General features: G+C 48.8%; 1 protein-coding gene across 13 annotated transcripts in view; it reads right to left on the bottom strand.

Moving 5' to 3' along the window:
• Positions 1–19,892, bottom strand: part of PIK3CD (phosphatidylinositol-4,5-bisphosphate 3-kinase catalytic subunit delta) — a 70,904-nt gene that overhangs the window by 25,199 nt on the left and 25,813 nt on the right. For 9 of the 13 annotated variants that reach the window (XR_005032619.2, XR_005032620.2, XM_036925249.2 and 6 more), the window contains exon 2: positions 5,170–5,288. The exons of 2 other annotated variants lie outside the window; for them this stretch is intronic. The gene's annotated coding sequence lies outside the window, so the exon portion shown is untranslated. Of the gene's footprint in view, positions 1–5,169; positions 5,289–7,055; positions 7,183–19,892 lie in introns of those variants that run through there. 2 more of the 13 variants (XM_036925252.2, XM_057499692.1) reach the window with 2 other exon arrangements.

Genomic DNA, 19,892 nt, shown 5'->3' with positions numbered 1-19,892 from the left:
CCAAAGTCTCCAAGAGAACTTAAAACTCCTCATAATACAGCAAATATGTCAAATAATTCATCAGCTTCATTTTTTTTTTTCTTGGAGGTATTCCTCTTGGTGAGGAATGGTTTAGGAGGCCTAGTATCCACCTCACAGGAGCTCAAGAAAAAGAAGGGAGATAAATGGAGAAGCAGAAGTTATCAAAGAAACTATGGATTTGATGACCTCCAGGCCATCTTGCTCCAAATTGGCCTGGTTGCTCTCTGGACCAGCTGCACGGCTGGAGTACTGGGACTTCTCTTCACCCTCACCATACTCTCCACTAGTCAGGCTTCTTGGTTACAAGTGAAAAGCCAACTCTCATCGATTAATCAGGGAAGGAGCGGAGAGATCACCTGACGTATCTGCTGCACTGTGCATGTCATAGTTCTGTTGGGGAGTTTGAGGAAGAATTAGTGATTAGTACGTTGAAAACAAAGCAAATGAAAAGATGAGGCAACTATCAACTCCGGGAAAAACAAAAGGTTGAACAAGAAAACAAATAAAATCGTAGTACACTACGTGGACTCCATGATGCATACACAATGGCAAAGTGCTACTACCACTGAGTACTGGGCACCAGTTTGCACCCCTGACACTTCTGTGCCAAGAACTCAAACTCGCAGCCCGTCACTGCTGCTACCTCCGTGGCTATGGGTACAGTACACACTTTATCCCCCTCTCTGTCAAAATATGACATAGGTGCATCTCACCAATTAAGCCCAGGGCATAGGTTCTGGCTACAGGAGAGGCTTGGAGGAGAATACTTTTCAGTTCCCGTGGTGAGGTAGGTGTTTGGTCCTGTTTCTCTCCCTATTCCCAAGACTCAAAGTGAGCTAACAGAGGAGACATAGAAAGCCATTTGACAGCTGAGCCAGAGGAGAACAAGAGACAATGGCACATGGGAGTACTTGTTCCTCTTGGTTTATTCTCTTATTTTAGTGGCGCACATCCTCAGTAGCTTCCTTGAAAAGGGGTATAAAGTAGGTGTGTGTGGGTGCTTGTGGCTACGAGTGTGTGTGAAGTTTTTGAAAATACATGTATCCAAACAAAGTCTTTATTCTATTATTTTGCTTGAATGGTGATTACAGAACTCTGGATTGGGAATTAATTTCCCTTGGGAACCTGAAAGAGTTGCTCGATTGACTTGTAGCTGCTGGTATTGCTTTTGTGACGTCTAAAGCCATTCTGTCCTCTAATCTTCTATACATGGCCTCTTTTTTCTTTGTGGGATTTAGTAACTTTTATCTCTGGAGTTTTGAAAGTTAGTGATGATGTTAGTATATCTCTCATTTTAATGTAGTGGGTCTTTTATTATTCAAGTGCTGAGTACTACTCAGAGACTCTTAAAGCAGAACCTCCTTCAGATCTAGATTTTTTTCCTATAGTTTCTTTGAGAACTTCCGCTTCTCCATTCATCTCCCTTCTTTTTCTTGAGCTCCTGTGAGGTGGATACTGGGCCTCCCAAATTGATTCTCTAATTGTCTTATCTGTTCTTTCCTATTTTCCATCTATGAAGTATTTTTGCTCTCCTTTCTAGAAATTTATTTTTCAACCTTCCAACTCTATATTCTATTGAATTTTTTACCTTTACTATCATAGCTTTAATATCTAAGAGTTTATTATTGTATTATAAATATTCATTAAAAAAAACATACTGATGACTCCTGAATACCTTTCTTCTGTTTGTTTGGGTCTCTGTCGTTCACGTTGGAGGCCTCATTCTATGTGGAATGAGCCACGGCTGCCCATTCAAATTTGAGAGCGAGGCGGTGAAATCTGTGCTAGGTCGGCAGGGCTAGCTGCTTGGCCGGTATCACTGTGAAGTAACAAAGCAGCGGGCTAGCTGTTCCACAGGGTCCCACTCAGTCTCATATCTGAGGGCCATTTTTTCTTGTGAGGTCAGTTTCCTTAAAGAGATGTTCGTCAAGGCCCTGCCTGGAGGGTGGGTATAAGCCAGACTGCCATGTTTTGGGAGCCAACCTATGCAAACTTGCACTGAATCCTTTTGTTCTCAACGCAGTGCCTCCCCAGCCCTCAGCTGCTCTCCTCACAGCCTCCTTCCACGCCAGGCTGGGCCTGAGCCGCTCCGGCTCAACACGGCCTGTGGGAGACCGACATCTTCGGCTGGAGTGGGGGAAGCCACAAGGCTATGTGGGAAGACGGAAGGGCCTGTTGCTCTAATACACACTTTCAACCAGTCTTCCGGCTTCCAGCCCACCCTGGACACCATGGTCAGGAACACTCTGCAGCTCCCATTCTTGAGCCTTTGTGGGTGTTGTGCTGGCTTCCCACAGCACAGGGCATCCCATGTTCTAAGCTTCGCCTCTTTCTCATCCATCTGCTTTCTATCTTTCAAAACTTTTGCTCACATCTGATGTTTTCATAAGGATTAATACCCTTCTTTTTATTCCCTTACTCTCATTGACTCGCCTTTTGAAACAGGAGATGAACATATGCATTCAATCAGTTATGTGGAAGTTCATAATAATATTTAATAATAAATAAAAATCAACTTTCCAAAGATACGCATATAGAAGACTCTCTGGAGGATGTCGGGGAGGATATTCCACAAAGGAAACAATGGTCCTCTTGGTGATGAGGATTATAAAAGAGTTATCCTTGCAATTTATTTCTGTATTTTATAGATTTTCACCATTAAAGAGATTTTTTTTATGAATAAAAAGGTATGAGTAACCTCATACACGAAAGTAAATTCGAAATGGATCACAGACTTGAATGTAAGTCATGAAACCACAAAACTTTTAGAAGACAACATAGGCAAACATCTCCTGAATATAAGCATGAGTAACTTCTTCCTGCATCTCCTCGAGCAAGGGAAACAAAAGCAAAAATGAACACATGGGCCTACATCAAACTAAAAAGCTTCTGTACAGTGAAGGACACCATCAACAGAACAAAAAGGATCCCACAGTATGGGAGAATATATTTGTAAACGACATATCCGACAAGGGGTTAACATCCAAAATATATAAAGAACTCACACGCCTCAACACCCAAAAAGCAAATAACCTGATTAAAAAATGGGTGGAGGATATGAAGAGACAATTCTCCAAAGAAGAAATCCAGATGGCCAACAGGCACATGAAAAGATGCTCCACATCACTAACTATTAGGGAAATGCAAATAAAAACCACAATGAGATACCACCTCACACCAGTTAGGGATGGCCAGCATCGCAAAGACTAAGAACAACAAATGCTGGTGAGGATGTGGAGAAAGAGGAACTCTCTGATGGTGGGTATGTAAATTAGTTCAACCATTGTGGAAAGCAGTATGGAGGTTCCTCAAAAAACTAAAATTAGAAATACCATTTGACCTGGAAATTCCACTCCTAGGAATTTACCCTAAGAATACAAATTCTCAGTTTCAAAAAGACATATGCACCCTATGTTTATCACAGCACTATTTACAATAGCCAAGATATGGAAGCAACCTAAGTGTCCATCAGCAGATGAATGGATAAAGAAGATGTGGTACATATACACAATGGAATACTATTCAGCCATAAGGAAGAAACAAATCCTACCATTTGCAACAACATAGATGGAGCTGGAAGATATTATGCTCAGTGAAATAAGCCAGGCGGAGAAAGACAACTACCAAATGATTTCCCTCATTTGTGGAGTATAACAATGAAGCAAAACCAAAGGAACAAAACAGCAGCAGACTCACAGACTCCAAGAACGGACTAGTGGTTACCAAAGGGCAGGGGTTGGGGAGGGTGTGTGGGAAGGGAGGGAGAAGGGGATTGAGGGGTATTATGTTTAGTAGACATGGTGTGAGGGGGTCACAGGAAAGACAGTATAGCACAGAGAAGGCAAATAGTGACTCTGTGGCATCTTACTACACTGATGAGCAGTGACTGCAATGGGGTATGGGGGGACATGATAATATAGGTGAAGGTAGTAACCACATTGTTTTTTCATGTGAAACCTTCATAAGAGTGTATATCAATAATAACTTAATAAAAAAGTATGAGGATTAAAAATTATTATTAAAATTATCTTTCTGAAATAAGAATGAAGGTAGTGTAAACACGTGTATAGAAGAAACTTTAATACCAGCACAGGTCTACAGAATCTTTTTTTTTTTTTGCCTATGTTCCAGGGAGTCCTAGGATTCCACAGAAGCACCCAGAGCCTTCAGAGGGTGGTGGGAGTGGGGTAGGGTGCTAAGTGGAAGGAGTTTAGGGCCAGTCTCTACTGGTACCACAGTGGCATTCTGTTTTCAGTTGCTTTATAGGTAAAAATTCTGCTTAATATTCTTATCTCTTTAAAGGGAACCATATTAACAAAGAAGTATGAAAACTACTGATTAAGATCTAGAGAAAATGAGGTTGGGGTAAAAGCCTCGAAGGATGACCTCATGCTTTCACCCCATGCCCCTTTCCATCAGAAAGGATGGTAGCTGCCCAAGCATCAAGAGGAGGAGAAATGTGCTGCGCTCCCAGAGAAGACACATCCCTAAATTGCTTGCAAATGGCACAGATAGCCTACCAATCTGGGGCTGGGTGCCCCACCCAGCTACCACCAGATGCCAAATGGGGTGCTTAACCAGTGCTCAGCCACAGTCAACCTCTGACCTCAGTTTCTTCATTTGCACCAGGAAAGGACTGCCTTCATCTTCCAGGCGATGTCCTAGAAGGTCCAAGGAGTATCCTACACTCTTGAGCAACTGTCAACTCTCTGGAGAAATAGAATGTCCCTCTAAAGACTCCTTGAGAAGCAACACTGAGTTATAAAATTCAATCCACTTCCTCTGGAGGAATGTTTTCAGTTTTCTCTCCCCAGACAGGACCAGCCCAACTCTACCATGACTGCAGCGAGTCACACATCAAACACTGCAGCTTTATGATGGGCTCTGGAGCTCCTCGGAGCAAAGCCATTCCTTCCTTTCCTGGGCAGGGGCATCCCACTCTTGGGAAGCTGGCTGAGGTCTAGTTCACTTTCCCCATGTTGACTCCTTGGGCAAAGTTGGGTCAGCCTCTTACTTTTGGCATTCTAGTCCTACAAAGGGATTCTCCTCTGGCTGCCTAGTCAGGGAGGTCAGATACCAAATTCCTGACCTATCTACAAAATAACATCTCTTCTTCCCCCACACATCTGTTTACTTCGGCCAACCTACCTCTCTGGAATGGTCCAAGAAAGACCAGCAGCAAAGGCCCCTCTGCCTGGCAGATTAAAGATGCTTTGGAATCAACGAGCTTCATTCCGCCCTTGCCTGATTCCAAACTCCTTATCTCTCTGAAAAAAATAAAAGAAAAAAAATTTTTTAAAGAGAGAATCTTAGAAATCTGTGCATTCTCTCACAGGACTTTAGTTCAAAAGCAACTGTGTCATCTAGGTTTCACTTTTGCAGACCTATCACATTCTGCTTGATGGGCCTTTCTCACCATCTGCGTCAATGCCACCCCCGGCTCCCTTTGGTGGTACTAAAGCAAACCACAGGAGCATTTCCAGTGCCTGAAGCGGGAATATTTGTACATACAGATGACTCAGATCACTTTTAGAGTTGTTTGTTGGTTTTGCTTGGTTTTTGAAAGCAAAGTAAGTGATCTGAGCCAAGCCTGGGTTTGAGTACCATTCAGTGGCTGCCAAAAGCAGGTTGGTGAACTGAAGGTCCCCATCCAAGACCCAAATCCCATCAAAAAGGAAGATTTATCCCTGCTGGTTGGAGATGAAAAGGAAGGGTGTTGTGGGAGGGGGCCGTGCACTCACTGCATCGTCTGTAGTGTTTCTCCCCCCAGCCCCTGTGGGCCACTCCTGGAAATAATTTGACCCCAGAAAGATAAAGACACCTGAGCTCCCAGCCAGCTGGCTTCCAGCAGTAGGAATCCCACCTCTTTCCCCTACCCCGGGGCCCTGGGCACAACTACCTCCACGCAGGGAGACTTCTGCCCAGACCCCACCAGGGGTGGCTAGGGATGGATCCTGAGGAGCAGAAAATCAAAACCACTGGCTTCTCCGTGAGACAGAAAGCCCAGTGCTAGGAAGCCATTGGAAAAGATGTCCGTTCCAAGAACACATTTCCCAAAGACCAAGCAGGAATTCTCCCTGCTGCCGGCCCAGTCCCTGAAGGACACCCCACGGATCCTGCCGCAGCAGCCCAGAAATGTGGGCTGGGCTGGTCCCTTCATTCGGCATCGGGGAGGACGGTCAGGACGTCCCTAAACACTGCCACCAGAGAGACGGGGAGGTCAGCGCCGGGAGCTGGGGAAGAAAAGGCTTCCATTGCTGACCAGTGGAGTTAACAAGAGGCCAACAACAGCAGCTGTCACAGGGAGACGTGACATGGTCTGCAGAAAGCACTTTCAGAACGAGGAACGACGGAGCAGCAAGCACGATGGAGCCGAGACAGGACGAGTTAGAGAAGACAGGGAACGAAGTCGTCCTCGGGAATTCGGGTCAGGAAATAGAGAGCAGGGGCAGAACTCACAAGAGGGATGCCAGGGAGGCGGCTCTTCCCCGGGAGGAAGGTGCATCTTCTGCTCTGGCCCTCACTCTGGCCAGGACCCCAGGACCCGGGTCTGCCGCCCTCTAAGCCCTCGGGTTCAAGGGCAAAGCTTGGGAGGCAATGTTAGGAATGGGCAGCGCACAGAGTGCTCCGTTCCGAATCGGGGGCAGGGGGAGGGGAGGATGCGCTCGGCAACCGCTAGGTCCTGACAAGTAAACAGGCGCGTCCTCGTCCAGAGCCCGGCGGAGGGCCGCGCTCATCACATCAAGGGCGGCAGCGGGACACCCCGGATCCCGGCCCCGGAGGCACAAAAGGGATGCTTCGCGACCAGCATAGGAGGGCATCAGCCGGCCACGCCGGAGGACCACAACGCGAGCGCGGCCCCAGCCTCGCCCTCCCCTGCGGGGTCCGGCCGCCCCAGGAGCGCGCCCGCCTCCCCCAGCCCTCACGCCCAGGGACCCCGGGTCGCCCCAGGAGGACAAAGCCCAGGGCAGGGCGGGGCGGGGCTGCGCGGGGGCACTGGGACCCTGCAGACGCCCGCACAGGTGGGTTCGTACCGGGTGTCGGTGCCGGGGGCGGGGCCCGGTCTCCCTGGAGACGGTTGCCCAGGGGACGCGGCGGGCAGGTCCCGGAGCGGCGGGAGGGCGCGGGCCTCGGGGCGGCGGCGCGAGGCCCGCGGGGGGCCTGAGGGCAGGCCCGCGGCGCGGAGCGGGCGAGCGGGGCTTCGGCGGAGGGGCGCGGCCCCGGGAGGGCGGGGCCGGCGGCGGGCGGGGCCCGGCCGGCGGCTGGCGGCGGCGCGGGCACCGTCCGCAAATTCTCACAGTCCCCGCCGGGCGAAGTGTGGGCGGGCTGGCGAAGCGCACGCCGCTGCAAGTCCTCGGACCCCCGCTGCTGCCTCGGGCGGGGGTTTGGAGCCAGGACCCGGGAGCCGGGAGCGGAATCCACGGCCGCGGGGTCCCGGATGGCGCGCGCACTCCGGCCTGGCCCCACTCCCGCCTCGCGACCAGAGAATAGAAAGTGCCTTTCTCAAAGTGAGCAAGGGCTGCTCGTCCGCCAAACCTCTTTCCGCTCCCCGGTTCCCAGGGTGTCACCAGAAAGGGCGGGGCATAGGGCCCGGTTCACAAACCGTGCTCTGGGCTCACACCCGGTGTGCAGTCTGTTCCCTGGCCGCTAGGCCTTCCTTTCCATCGGGGCTCCCCTTACATGTCAAATTCGGAAAATAAATGGGTTTGCCCAGTACTTTCACTACGATGTCCCTTGGTTACAAGGAGCTCTGTGTCTCTCACAGAGCTGGTGCAATAACGCAGCGACCCCCTGCACGTTCCCCGGCGCACCGCACTGTAGGGTGCAGTTTGCCATTGGGCGGTCAACGAGAAGACCAAAGCTTGCCGGGGGCGGGGTGGGAGCAAAGAATCACACACACACACACACACACACACACACGTCCGCGCACAATCCCACCGCCTCCTAGTAGCACAGCTCGCTTTAGAACCACTTTGCTTTGGTGCCAGACCCACATGCTTCTAGCCCTGCATTGTCACGTGTCCCCTCAGAATGCCCTTTGGGGTCCAAAGCCCTAGATGTGAAGCTTTGCCACAGTGGAGAGCAAGAGGAGGCAGTGTGAGGTTCAGGCTCACCTCGGGGGTGACCCCCCCCCCGGCGGGGCAGATGTGGGAGTGGAGAGTGGGATGCTCCTTAGAAGTACCGACCGTCACATCTCTGCCTGCGTCCAGGGCTCCAGGTGAGGCGCCCAGGCAGGGCCCATCCGAGCCCCCAGGCGCCTCCCTCGGCCCCTGCGTCGCCAAAAGCGGAGAGGAGGGCAAGGGGGAAACTCGGGCAGAAGCTCCCCGGAAGAAGCCTGAGATGAGAGGACCAGGCGGCTGGGTGGTGGGGGTCCAGGGACCTGAGTGACCTCTGCATCTCTTCCCCAGCACCCTTGGCAACCCTGTCCAAGTTGGGGTTCTGGCGTCCCGGGTATCTGAGGTGGAGAGAAGGGGGCTGGTCGAGGGGGAGAAGGCAGTCCTGCCCCCGTTTCCAGTCCCCAGATGTCAAACACACACACCTGCAAAGCCATACTCACACATAGGCACAACTATGTAACACAGTGACACAGTCACACACTCCCTCACACTCACTCAGGGTCCAAAGACACACACACAGACACACGCTTTCACAAAGACACGCACACAATGACAGACACGGAGAGCACAGACACTCATGCGCTCACACACATTCCAAGACTGAACCTCGCTTGCCCACCCACAAGTGCAGGGCTGTGCGCTTGGCTGACTCTCTCTGGAGAAGGTGGAGCCTGGGCCACCAGGTGGGGACCACCCCGTGCCACACGCTCCAGCCCAGGGCTCTTTCAGCCAGCTTCCTCTATCTCCCCCTTCCCTTCTCCTGCCCTCAGCCTGGGGAGCAGAGCTGTGCAGCCAAAAAGACAGTCAATGGCGCTTGATCCCATGACTAAACCCAGCTGGAGGAGAGCAGGGCCTCTGCTAAGAGGCCCTTGACCCCCAGTGCAGGGGGGTTTCCCAAGATGAGAAACAAGCATCTGTTAAGTCACAGCCAGACCTTGGATGGGCAGATAGAAGAGGAGTTCTCTGCCAGCCACCTGGCTGGGGAGGGGTGGTATCCCCAACCACCTCCAATCAGGAAAGGGAAATGACAGGATAGGGCCAGGCCACCAAATGGATTTTCCAAGGGCAGACAGGTGGCTCCACTCCCCAGTCCCAGCTGTGGGTACCCTTCTCCCTAGCCCCAGACTTCTCTTTCTCACCAGCATGGATTTGAGTGAAAGACAGACTCAAAGGCAAGGTCCTCAGCAGCTATGGAACAACCCAATGGTCTGGCTTGGGGTTCAAATTGTGGGGTGTCTGGGACAATTCTCAAGATGGCGGCATGAGTAGGGTGGCGGAAATCTCCTCCCAAAACCATATATATATTGAAAATACAGCGAATACAACTATTCCTAAAAGAGTGATGGGAAGATACAGCACATGAGCCAGGCTACATCTGCAAGAGCCCAACATCTTATGGAAAAGGGTAGAAAACAAAACCGTGACCCAGTGGACCTGGGCACTTCCCCCACCCCAGCTCACCGGCAGGAAGGAGGGAATCAGAGTGGGGAGGGAGTGGAAGCACAGGACTGCTAAATAACCAGCCCTGGTGGTCTGCCCCAGGAGCACAGACACACATGGCATGGTGCACTGGATGTTGGAGGAGCAGAAAAGTAAGGTCCAAGATTGAGACTGCAAACAGGTTCCCACAGACAGCTGCCCTAGGACAAAAGAAAAGTGGGCACTTCAAAGGTCTTAAAGGGACAAGGGTTTAACAGGTGGACAAAATCTTCCTGGCGCACTCAGCCCTGCAGGCTGGGAACTTAAAGGAACTTCAGGTGCCCTAAGCCCCTGGGTGGCAACGCAGCTCTAAAGCCCCTTGTGGCGATAAGCAGTCTGCCGTTCCTTCCCCCTCTGCTGGCACTGAAAACAAACTGGCTGACCGGTCATTGCTGCAGAACAGCCAGGGAGAAGCCCTGCCTACAGCAACCACATAGCTTAGCAAAGAGGCTTCTCCCTGCATGTGGCTAATTGGCCCAGACCCAGAGGCTGCTCCCTGCGTGTGGTTGACCAGCAGAGACAGTGGACACTGGCACAGAGTCTGGGAGGCACAAAGAGGCTTTGTTCTCGTGGCAGAGCACGCAGCACCTATGACCCCCGCCAGTGCCCCAGGCCATCCCGAGGGCCGCCCCACCTACAGCTCAGGGGATTAACCCAGAGGCTGCTCCCTGCATGCGGTTGACCAGCACAGACAACAGAAACGGGTGCGGAGACCAGGAGGCACAAAGGGCTTTGCTCTTGTGGCAGAACATGCACTGCTGGCCTGTGACCCCTGCCAGTGCCCTAGCCATCCCGAAGGCTGCCCCGCCCATGGCAGCTCAGGGGATTAACCCAGAGGCTGCTCCCTGTGTGCAGTTAACCAGCATGGATGGCGGAGACGGGAAAGGCAACCGGCAAACAGGAAGGGACTTTGTTCTCCCAGTTCACACACACACACCACTCGCTGGCAACCACTCCCATCACCATGAAAAGGCAGAAGAACCTTGTTCAGTCCAAAATCCCTCAAACACCAGAGAGAGGGCTTTGTGAGACTGAAATCACCAATCTTCCTGAACAAGAATTCAAAATAAAAGTCATAAGCATGCTGATGGAGCTACAAAGAAATATTCAAGAGCTAAGGTATGAATTCAGGAGGGAGATAACAGAAATGAAACAAACAATGGAAGGATTTAAGAGTAGACTGGATGAGGTGGCAGAGACTATTAATGGAATAGAAATCAGAGAACAGGAATACAGAGAAGCTGAGGCAGAGAGAGATAAAAGGATCTCTAGGAATGAAAGAATATTAAGAGAACTGTGTCACCAATCCAAACAGAACAATATTCACATTATAGGGGTACCAGAAGAAGAAGAAGAGAGAGAAAGGGATAGAAAGTGTCTTTGACACTTTATTTATTTTTTTAAATAAAATAATTGCTGAAAACTCCCCCAAGCTGGGGAAGGAAATAGTCTCTCAGACCATGGAAGCCCACAGATCTCCCAACACAAGGGACCCAAGGAGGACAACATCAAGACATATAATAATTAAAATGGCAAAGGTCAAAGACAAGGACAGAGTATTAAAAGCAGCCAGAGAGAGAAAAAAGATCACTTACAAAGGAAAACCCTTTAGGCTATCATCAGACTTCTGAGCAGAAACTGTACAGGCCAGAAGGGAATGACATGATATATTCAATGCAATGAAACAGAAGGACCTCGAACCAAGAATACTCTATCAGGCAAGATTATCATCTAAATTTAAAGGAGGGATTAAACAATTCCCAGATAAGCAAAAGTTGAGGGAATTTATCTCCCACAAACCATCTCTACAATGTATTTTAAAGGGACTGCTCTAGATGGAAGTATGCCTAAGGCTAAACAGCTGTCACCAGAGAAAATAACACCACAGCAAAAGAAGTAAACCAACCAAATACGAACTAAAGGCAAACTAAAATCAGCTATCCACAAAATCAGTCAAGGGAAACACAAAGAGTACAGAATAAAACACCTAACGCATAAAGAGTGGAGGAGGAAGAAAAAGAAGGGAGAGAAAAAAAGAATCATCAGGCTGTGTTTATAACAGCATAATAAGTGAGTTAAGTGAGACAGTTAGATAGTAAAGAAGCTGCCCTTGAATCTTTGGTAACCACAAATCCAAAGCCTGCAATGGCAATAAGTACATATCTATTGATAATCACCCTAAATGTAAATGGACTAAATGCACCAATCAAAAGACAGAGTAACGGAATGGATAAAAAAGCAAGACCCATCTATATGCTGCCTACAAGAGACTCACCTCAAACCCAAGACATACACAGACTAAAAGTGAAGGGATGGAAAAAGATATTTCATGCAAACTATAGGGAGAAAAAAGCAGATGTTGCAGTACTTGTATCAGACAAAATAGACTTCAAAACAAAGAAAGTAACAAGAGACAAAGAAGGACATTACATAATGATGAAAATAAGTAAGGTCACAGAGGCACTGAACAGCACACTAGAACAGATGGGCCTAACAAACATCTACAGAAAGTAACAAGAGACAAGGAAGGACATTACATAATGATAAAGGGGTCAATCCAACAAGAGGATATAACCATTATAAATATCTATGCACCCAACACAGGAGCACCTACCTATGTGAAACAAATACTAACAGAATTAAAGGGGAAAATAGAATGCAATGCATTCATTTTAGGAGACTTCAACACACCACTCACTCCAAACAACAGATCAACCAGACAGAAAATAAGTAAGGACGCAGAGGCACTGAACAACACACTAGAACAGATGGACCTAACAGATATCTACAGAACTTTACACCCAAAAGCAGCAGGATACACATTCTTCTCAAGTGCACATGGAACATTTTCTGGACTAGACCACATACTAGGCCACAAAAAGAGCCTCAGTAAATTCAAAAATATTTGTACCAACCAACTTTTCAGACCACAAAGGTATAAAATAGAAATAAATTGTACAAAGAAAACAAAAAGGCTCACAAACACATGGAGGCTTAACAACATGCTCCTAAATAATCAGTGGACCAAAGACCAAATTAAAACAAAGATCAAGCAATATATGGAGACAAATGAAAACAACAGCACAAAGCCCCAACTTCTGTGGGACGCAGCGAAGGCAGTTCTAAGAGGAAAGTATATAGCAATCCAGGCCTATTTAAAGAAGGAAGAACTATCCCAAATGAATAGTCTAAATTCACAGTTATTGAAACTGGAAAAAGAACAAATGAGGCCCAAAGTCAGAAGAAGGAGGGACATAAAGATCAGAGAAGAAATAAATAAAATTGAGAAGAATAAAATAATAGAAAAAAATTAATGAAACCAAGAGCTGGTTCTTTGAGAAAATAAACAAAATAGATAACCCCCTAGCCAGACTTTTTAAGAGAAAAAGAGAATCTACACACATGAACAGAATCAGAAATGAGAAAGGAAAAACCATGACGGACACCACAGAAATACAAAGAATTATTAGTGAATACTATGAAAATCTATATGCTAACAAACTGGATAACCTAGAAGAAATGGACAACTTTCTAGAAAAGTACAACTTTCTAAGACTGACCCAGGAAGAAACAGAAAATCTAAACAGACCAATTACCAGCAATGAAACTGAATCAGTCATCAAAAAAGTACCCAAGAACAAAACTCCTGGACCAGATGGATTCACCACTGAATTTTATCAGACATTTAGAGAAGACATGATATTCATTCTACTTAAAGTTTTCCAAAAAAAAAAAAAAGATGTGACAAGAATAAAAATTAAGTGTTTGTTGTTAACTCTTTTAGTAAAAACAGGGAGACTCTGGAAAAGTAGTTCTCCTCAAAAGAGACAGTTTTCAGTTTTTCCCATAACCCTCCCCGTCCCTTTGTTCCCCTGACTTTTTACTCTCAAGGCAGAAGGACAAGGGAGCCTAATCACAGGTGTGTCTGGCCCCTGTTCTCCTCCATCTTTGCATATTTTCATTAATCTTTGAGACTCTCACCAACCCTCCACATTAACTCAAAAAGTGGCTTAACTGTAGTTAAAAATCAGAGTTAATTAGAATCTGGAGCTTCTTTCTTTCGTCAATTCCCCAAGCTTAGCACAAAAGTCTGACTTAGCTGATGCTTCCAGATCTGTGACTTGCCAGTGTGGGGGGAGCAGCAGAGGAAAAAATGATGCTCACGTTTGCAATGCTCACTTTCAAGCGTCAACCCCAAAGCATTCGTGGCTGCAGCGGGTCTCTCAGCAGAAGGCACGAGCCCTGGAGTCGGATCCGGATTTGGATGAGTTTCCTCATCATTCCAGATCTGTTTCCTTGTCTGCAAAGTCAGGAACCCTGGTCAGTGAAGGTAAGGATCAGTCAGACTGTACATGTGGGGGGCTTCTAGGCAGACCTCGCTGGGGGGCACCCGGGTACACACTACATTCTGTTGCTGTCTCCTGGGAGTCCTAGGTTTCTAGTTCTAGTATGTGAGCCTCGGGAGGACACCACGTCGTCGGTGTCTTCATATCTTTTAAAGTTGGAAAGGTATTCCTCTGTTTGTGGAAAAGAACAACCGTGAATACGTATTGGAAGGAATTCAGAGGAAGGAGATAAAGAGGATGCCTGCAACTCCAGGGTGGGTGTGACTCACACATCAGGGCTCATGAGAGGCACTGGGGACTCACGAAACTGATCTTCTGGGATCTCCGTATGAAACCTCTAGATGTGGCCACTGAGGGCAAGAAACTCAAACTAGGAAAGGGCTAGGAAATTTCTTAAAGTTGGGTCCATATTTGAAGAAGGTAAAAAGAATGCAACTGGAGATACCAGACAGACGGCGATCCCAGAACTGCATCTTAGAGATGACTTAGGTAAGACGGGGCGGGGTCCCTCCCAGGTCACACAGTTGGGACACAGAGCTCTGGTCTGGTGTGTTACGTCAATACCTGAGAGATACTCAAACTAATAGCAACGTGGACAGCAGAAACAGGGGGAGCAGCAGCCGACATCTTCTGGCCCAATACTGCCTGCAGTCATTGTGCTAAATGCTTGACATTTTGGCGACAAATCCTTTGACATTCCTCCCGTTGAGAGGTGGTATTTATGTCCCCTTTCTTTAAATCTGGGTGGGCTTATGACTGCTTTAACCAAGAGAGTAGAGCAGGAGTGATGCTAAGAGACCTGAGAGGTTAAGTCATAAAAGGCCGCGCAGCTTACGCCTTGGTGTGGACCCAAGCTCAGCACTTAACTCCAGGAGCTCCGTCATCGAGGGTGACGACCTGAAGCCACCAGGCTGTGATGAAGCCCAAGCCAGAAAGAGAAGCCACCAGGCACTCAGGTTGACAGTGTTATGGTGACAGGTGCACAACTCTGTGAATAAACTAAAACCATTGCATTGTGCACATTAAATGAAATATTAAGCTTATGTTTAAAAAAAAAAGGAGGGGGAGGAGCTTAAGCGAGGGGGAGGAGCTTAAGCAAGGGCACAGTCCCAATGGGGGAGTGGCACCCAGGGAGGCTGGCCACCCACAGGGCTGGGAAAGCTTTGGGGTGGAGTGAGGAGGCCTCCCATGTCTGGGGTGGAGAACATGGCGCTATGGGCACCGTAGGTGGCATGCTTGGCACCAGCCCCACCCACTTGGCCAAAGTGGGTCTGTGTGCTGATCTCACAGGGAGACCCTGCTGGCATCAAGCCGCCTGGAGCCCAGCATGTGGAGCCCAGATGTGGCCCTGACTTCCCGTCCTCCATGGACGACTCCACCCACCAGCGATCTACACCCAGCTCTCCTAGGTGAGCTCGTCCACATGCCCAAGCCAGGGTGCTTCTCATAGAAGGCAGTCCCATAGCTGTCCCAAAGGATGGTGGCCTCTGAAAACGAGCCAGTCCTACAGTGGAGAGTCACCATATGAGGCAGAGAAGTTGGTCTTTGCTCCAAGTCCCCCAAAAGGAACAGCGAATTTAGGACAAAGAAAAGGATTTAAATGGCAGAGTAAACTTAGAGATTGTACCTAAGAAGTGGTCAAGACAAAATAGAAACAGCATCAAAGCAGCCGCTGAGCAGGCTGTTGAGCAGGCGTGTCTTACGGAGGCCTCAGGGGTGGTGGGCGGAATCTTCTGTCCCTCTCTGGCCTTTGAGGTTGGTTTCAGAGTCAGATTCTCATAATTCCGAGAAGCTGGTGGTCAGAACCCAAAGACCTTCAGTGTACCCTGACAGAGGCTGGGATGGACTTGGGGGACACCCAGGAACTCTCTGAAATTAGACACAGAAATGTTCCTGTAGCAGCCTTTCTCTGAGGAGACGGTCCATGATTCTCAGCAGATTTTCAAAAGGACTGAAGATCTGAAGAAGTTTAGGAATCACTGGGTGGTGGGGTCTTCGGAGACCGGTGGGCCATGGATTACCTTTCCTTCCTTTGGCAAATGTATTTTACAGACTTCATAACTAGCTTGTATTTATTCCATACAATTAAAAAAATACAGTATACATGTACATACTTGTTTATAAAACATGTAACACATATATTAAAAAACACCCACATGCAAAATCAAGAAGGTTCCAGACTGTAACACCCACAAGACCTAGGCTGCCCAATCTCAAGATCTCGAATAACTAATGTCTTTTAAAACTGCAAATTTCACTTTCCCTGTTCTGCTCCCTGGCAGTCCGCTCCACGCCCCTGGAGTCTGCTCTGCAGCCGGCTGCCCACCCCAGCTCTCAGCACTTGGGCCCCCTGCTACCCTCGCCTGGCAGAGGCTCATGTGCCCTCATGACACCCCAGATCTGAGGACTCCCCGTAAGCGCTGGAGATAACAGAGTACTCTGAACATTCTGTCCCCTCACCCATCCTCTGGACAACTTCTCCCTGGCAGGTGCCCCCATGTCCTCTCCTTCCACTCCCAGAGCAGGCCTCCAGGTCGCTTCTGCCCTGAAAGCTTCTGGGATTAAGTTCAGACTCTCTCCAGAGCGACAGCCTCTGTGGCGTTTATGTGGGGCAGCCACCGTCACTGAGCACCTAAATTTAGATGCCTTCTGTCTGTTTTCTCATTTGGCCTTCTGGTTTTCAAAGGAGGAAAGTGGGGCTCAAGGTGGTCACAGCTGCACAGCAAGTGAACGGGACAGGCAGATTCGAACCCAGTTTACTCTGGAGCCGGGCTCCTTCTACGTACTACACTGCCTCCTCCAGCTCAGTGCGGAGAAGCCAGGCTGGGCCACCGGCCAAGAGTCCTGTTACCCTGACTGTGTTACCCACCAGCTCGAGGACCCTTAGGAGGGCTTCCTGCAAAAGGTTCAAGAGTTGGGCAGGGAAGCATGAGATTTCAGAGCCAGGCCCTGCTTCCTCTTGGTGGAGGGGGCGAAGGGGCACCACCCTGGACAGACTGGACAGGTCAGGTACAGAAGTTGCATTCTCCTGGCCTCTCTCAGTGCAGAGGAACAGAGCCCAGGAAACGAACTCCACCAGAGACAAAGGACCAGCAAGAACAGGGACGGCTGCCTGGAGCCCAGTGAGTCCTGAGTGCCGGAGGCATGGGTACAATGGAGCTGGGAAGCCCCTTTGCATAGCCACTGAGTCCCAGAAGCCTCACCTACTCTCCTATGCTGGATCCAGATTCTCCTGCCCCGGCCACTGCTTCCTGCTAGGAAACAAGCAGCCACATTGGGAGACAGCACCGTACAGGGGTTAGAAGCAGGTCCTGCCACTTCTTAGCTGGGGAATGCCTATTAAGTCACTCATCTTTTCTGTGCCTCAGTTTCCCATTCTATAAAATAGAGAGCACAATGAATATCATTTATAAGAATAAATCGGTATTTTCAAAGTGCCCAGAATACTGCCTAGCAAGACTGGGTGCTATAAAAGTGTGTGTTGTTATAGTTATTATTAAACAAACAACAAGCTAGATTAACGAGGGTGGCGATTTTGAGCTGGCTAATAGCGAAGCTCACAAGTGCACCCGCTGCTGATCAGATCCACAGCAAAAGAAACTGGCCTGAAGTGCCTCCGTTCTGGAGCTGGTGCCGCCCTCATGGTGAGGGGCTGGTGAGGTGCGGATGGGGGGTCTGGGACACCCGCCTCCGGCCCAGGCTCTTCAATTCCTCCGTCCTGTCTGGTCTCTGCCAGAATCAGAAATCTGTACCAGAGTACAGAGTTGTACTCTGCATTCCCTCTTCAAAACATCCTGACCAACAGCCTCCACGTGCCAGGGGTGCCAGGATGCCAGGCCCTGGTCGGCTCTGCATGCCAATGTGAGTTAGCTGTGTTTGGTCCCAAATATGCCCCCACCACTTGTTCCCCTTTGTTTTACAGTGTAGTCAGGGGACAAGCGAATGCAACATGGGTGAGCTGTTTCCATGAAAACAAAACTGAATGCTTTAGAAACGCAGTAAAACAAACTTCCGGTTGAGTTAGAGTGGGCAAGGCCACTGCAAGATCGGGGAAAACGGTAAAAGCCTACAAGGACCTAATTGCAATATGCCTTCTGTAAGAATGCTGTGCCTGCTGAACAAAAGCCCGTGGCCTGACATCAGCACGTCAGTGAACCAACGTCCATTTGTATGTCTCAAGTCAAAATAAATGTTTAGATTTGAGGTATAGCATTTTAAAATTCTCTACTTAAACAAAGTTTCAGTCACTCGACTAATGTATCACACAAGACAAAGGGTTCCTATTAAACTATTCATTTCTTGCAATTGTGGAGACACTGTGCTGAAAAGAGCAGAAGCCATGGCAAAAATACAAACATCTTCCCAGAGCATCCATCTGACTTAAAAAATAGGGGGAAATAGTCCTCATAGCAAAATAAACATAGATTTCTCATGGAGTAGAATGTAAAGTTGATGTTAGTGTTAAAAATAAAACTTGAAGTTTCAGTGCAAGGTCATGGCTGGGGTGGGCTGCCACAGGCTAGCATTGCACGTCCCGTCTCCTCTGGCTGCAGCAGTAGGCAGGAAAGTTGGGGAAGCATGGTCCGTGAGCAAGGTCACTGCCGGCCACTGGGCCATCTCCTGCCACTTTCCCACAGACCCACAGCGCAAGGCTCCTGGCATAGCTGCCTCCACACAGGTCTCCCACTTGGGGGCCCCATTCTGCCGTTGCGCTCACAGGGACAGGAAGGACACAGAGTAAACTACCAAGGCTAAGGTTGCTTGATGGCTGACCTCACGGGCAAGCGGCCAGTCCAGGCCAGGTGAGCTAGTCCAGGGGCTGCTCCTGTACCACGCAAGGAAGGAAGGAAATGGCCCAGATACTGTCATTTGAAATCCACTTACTCCCATGGTATGGGCTGCAGGATTCACTCACCTACTGCCAAAAATAGCAACCTCTTTATGAAGTGTCTATTACTTACTTGAGGTTTTCCTTATTTCTAATCTCTACAATCCAGTAAAAGAGGTCCTGTTAGCCCAATTTTCTAATGAACACCTGGAGGCTCAGAGAGGTTAAAACAACTCATGGAGGTCATCTGTGTGTCACATGTCAAAGCCAAAACCTGAACTTCTAATTCTAAGGCTCTTACCCTGTGCTTCCTGCTGGAAGCCTGAAGCCACCCACATCTCAAGAACCTACCTCATATTAGATGTGTCGTTGCACTTAATTTAAAAATAGACCACACTTCATCACTGGTTTTCAAATGACAGACGGGTGATATTATTCAAACATTTGTCACACCACACAATAGGGCAAAAAAGATTCACGGCCCGGTGATCCAGCTATAGGACTCAGGAGCCACCAGAAACAGGAGGCATGGATGGTCTTGCCCGTCCTTTCATTGGCTCTGAGCATGAGAAACATCTTTAATGGGATTTTTTTTGAGAGAGAGAGCTGAGGGGAAAGGTTGGGGGGTTTTGGTGTTTTTCCCCCTAAAAGAAATTTCTCATGTAACAGCTTATTTGAGACCAAGATCCTAGTCTCATTAACTTCCTCCTCAGAGACAGGCGAGTGGCAAAGAGAAAAATGCATGCATTGAGCATGGATAACCACCATGTGCTTGAATGACAGCCTCCCTCAGGTGAGGCTACCTGAGGCCTATTTGAGAGGCAATCAAGGTCACAAAAGCAGGCTTCATGGGTAGCAACCCACACTAGTGCCCAGCCAGAGCCCCCTGGGTCCTGACCCTGAAATGCCCATCTCAGTTTCCCATACTGCTTGAAGGAGCATCTGAACGTCAACAATGGAACAGTCACCAGGATGAATTCGAGACTCAACCGTGAGTAAGTCTCTATCTCCCATTTCCACACACTAGAGGCTGGGGGCGTGCAGACGGAGTCCAGAAGAAAGCCCTATAGGGGCATGGAGATTCCCCACCGCCCCTCGTCA

This window comes from Manis pentadactyla, chromosome 4, assembly GCF_030020395.1.
Source record: "Manis pentadactyla isolate mManPen7 chromosome 4, mManPen7.hap1, whole genome shotgun sequence".
Lineage (NCBI taxonomy): Eukaryota > Metazoa > Chordata > Mammalia > Pholidota > Manidae > Manis > Manis pentadactyla.
Note: the sequence above shows the minus strand (reverse complement) of the source record. Positions and strands in the feature narration are given on the sequence as shown.